Source organism: Apis dorsata, unplaced genomic scaffold, assembly GCF_000469605.1.
Source record: "Apis dorsata unplaced genomic scaffold, Apis dorsata 1.3 scaffold_165, whole genome shotgun sequence".
Taxonomy (NCBI): domain Eukaryota; kingdom Metazoa; phylum Arthropoda; class Insecta; order Hymenoptera; family Apidae; genus Apis; species Apis dorsata.
Genome location: NW_006263454.1, coordinates 100,611 through 103,693, shown reverse-complemented (window position 1 = coordinate 103,693; position 3,083 = coordinate 100,611).

The window sequence follows — 3,083 nt, the reverse complement described above, 5'->3', positions numbered from 1 at the left end:
TTTTTTTTTTTTTTTTCTAGGAATCGTTTTTTGGAATTTATTCGTGCTCATTGATGCTTGCAATTCGAGTTCAATCCTACGAAACAATTGCTCAAACAAATATTTTTTAAATTAAGTTTCCAGGTGTTGTTCTATATCGTATTTGTGATTTCTTAAATTAATATCTATTGTGAATTTTTGACTACTAATGCGTCATGATCTAAGAACGAACGAACTCTACATTACCAAAGACGCCATCTGTACGATCCACAGATCAACACTTGCATCGTATTCGACTAAGTTTATAAAAGTTTCTATAAAAAAAAAAAAAGTTCAATAATTATTCAGGATCTAAAGATTATACTTATATACACAAACGAAAACATATAACGAATGTAAATTTCTTACATTGGAAAAAAAAAGTAGACAGGTAAGTATTTACAAATTTTTTTATTCTCCCTTTCTTATTACGCATAAATTTAAATTTCAAAGACAAAAATAGTTGTTCTTTTTCTTTTTTTTTTTTTTCCATTACGCAAAAATCGATTGTTATGCCGATTCGAAGGCGATTCCATCGAATGGAAGCGACATAACTCGCGTCATGTCCTTACTGGTACCATCAGTCTCGTGACCATTTAGGGAAGAGGGTCGTTGAATGCCACGCTCGTTTCGATCCTCTTCGGGTACGATGCCATTGTCGGCCTTCTTCTTGTGCCCTCGACTATCCAGAAACGTGTGTTTTCGCGAAAAAATGTCAATAAGGATCCCGGGTCGCCTTTCTTCTCAGATATTCTCGCTGCAGGACTTCCTTCGATTAATGCGTTTCACCTCAGGGACCGTCGCGACTGTATAATTCCGAGGCGTCTGATGAATTTTTCCATTTCACAGCGGGGTAGCTGAATTAATTTGCAAAACCTATTTACTTAAGCAAATGGACGCTTTGATTCCTTCCTTGCGTGCAATTCTCGATAGAATGTGAAATAAGTTTTCTTTTTTTTTTTATTTTGATCGAAACTAGTAGCTTGTTAATTATATAATTTAAATCATTTGGTATCATTTTTAATTTTGTGAAATTTAAATGGAATTAAAATCAATAAATTTGAATTTGTTTAAATTAATATCAGGAAAATTATGAAAGGTTTTTCGAGAGTGACTTTTCCGACTGAGTCTTGGAAAGTAAATAATTTCCTGGTAGATGGCGCCATCAGGGTAATCTGGAAAAATTCGGAATTCATAATGCGTGTTTTTGACAAATTAGACAAAAAGTAAAAATCACAATACGTAATATTTTTATTAAAAATATATATTTCATATAATTTCACTAATTTTAAATACTTTTTCTAAATATTGATTAATTTTTTTTTATTTTTCTTTTCTTTATTAATTTTTTCTCTTTTTAATTAAAAAAAAAGCAGAAATTATTTTTCAATAAAATTTTTTTTAAACAAACTTACGAATGACAAATAACGAATCGACATTAATTTTATCATTTGATAAAATATCTTTCTAACCGATAATACAGGTTCCTACAATCGATTATTCCTCATATCGATCCAATTTCGAAAACCCTATTTATTAAAAATTAAAATCCCTGTAAACCATAAATTCTCGTATCTTCGATTCAAGCAATTAACAATTCATCAATCGATTCTCAATCAAAACGCGTAATCTTCACACTCTCTTTTTTTTTTTCAGAATCCTTCACGAAATTATTATTAAACTCAATATTCGTTTCAAACATCTCACGCACGAATCAAATCGCGAAAAGAATAAAAGAAATAGAAAGAAACAAGGAGGAAAAAAAAGAATAGAAAAAGACACCATCTTGGTCGATTTCTAAGCAAAATCGAGCATCTCGTCACAACTCTAAGCCACAATTTGCTCGTCGAAGGGTTAATCGCGGCCATTAAGTTTCCGATTACATCCGAGCCAATTTATCTGGCAATTTTGCGTGATCGGATCGGCTTGCGCGCCTTCCACGTCTTTCCCGCTCCTCTGTTCATCTTCCCCTTCGTCAAAGAGAAAGAGAGATAGAGAGAGAAAGAGAGAGACGGTTCATCGTGAGTAATTACTTACTCGTTGATAGGGACAAGCGCGTTACACGTATGTACTCGAGCGGGTTCCACGAGAAATCTCGCGTTACGCGCGGCGTGCCGCGGCCGAGGGAGGGTAAAACAGCGTGGGTCTGCGCCGAAGAAACGGACGTTGTCACGGTTTATGTACTCTCACGAATCCTACGCGCTTGCGGCAGCTGCAGCTGCGACACGCCAGATAGATACATGTATTATAAATACGCTCGTGTTCCTATGAACGGCCCACGCGTCGAGGTCGTCACGTGCGAGGCGAGTACTAGTACTAGCCGTTTCTATTCGAGTATTAATGACTCGTGGTTGATTTTAACACGATTTCTTTTTACGATTGCTTCGTGTTTCGATATTTTGAGGTTGCAAAGCGGCGCATGGTTTTTGGAGTTTTCTTTTTTTCTTTCTTTCGCGGCAATGAAAATTTTCTTAGAAACTTGAAATTTTTAAAACTAACTAGTGTTTCTGGTCTCTGAATTTAGAAAACTTAGAAGTTTAGAACTTCTTTTTTAAATTCTGATTTTCGAAATTTTGGAACTTGAATAATCATCTTCTACGATTCCACGACCATCAAACGCTTAATTCAAATTCTCTGTACCCACCATCTTTCCTACCATTTTATCGTTTACATCAAACGATAATAATACGTTCAACGTTAATGATCATTAAAGCTCGCCAACGAAACGTTCCAACTCACTGTTGATTGAGATATAAGAGAGGCCATCGGTCACGGAAAGACTATCGCGATAACCGCAATTTCGTGCCCGAAATTTCGCGAGATATCCCTCCCTCTTCCCCCATTTCCTTCAACCCTATTTCAACCGGGGTAATTCCCATCGTTCAAATGAAGCCGCGTCTCGTTGCGGAGTCGGCCGCTCGTAACCGTAACCCATAACCGGGGTATCCATTCCCGTAGGAACCGCAAACGCCATGTGAAATTCGATGCGATACGTGCACGCTTATCCCTCATATACGCTTATATGCGTGTACATCCAGCGCGCTTCGAGGAAAGAGGAATCATCC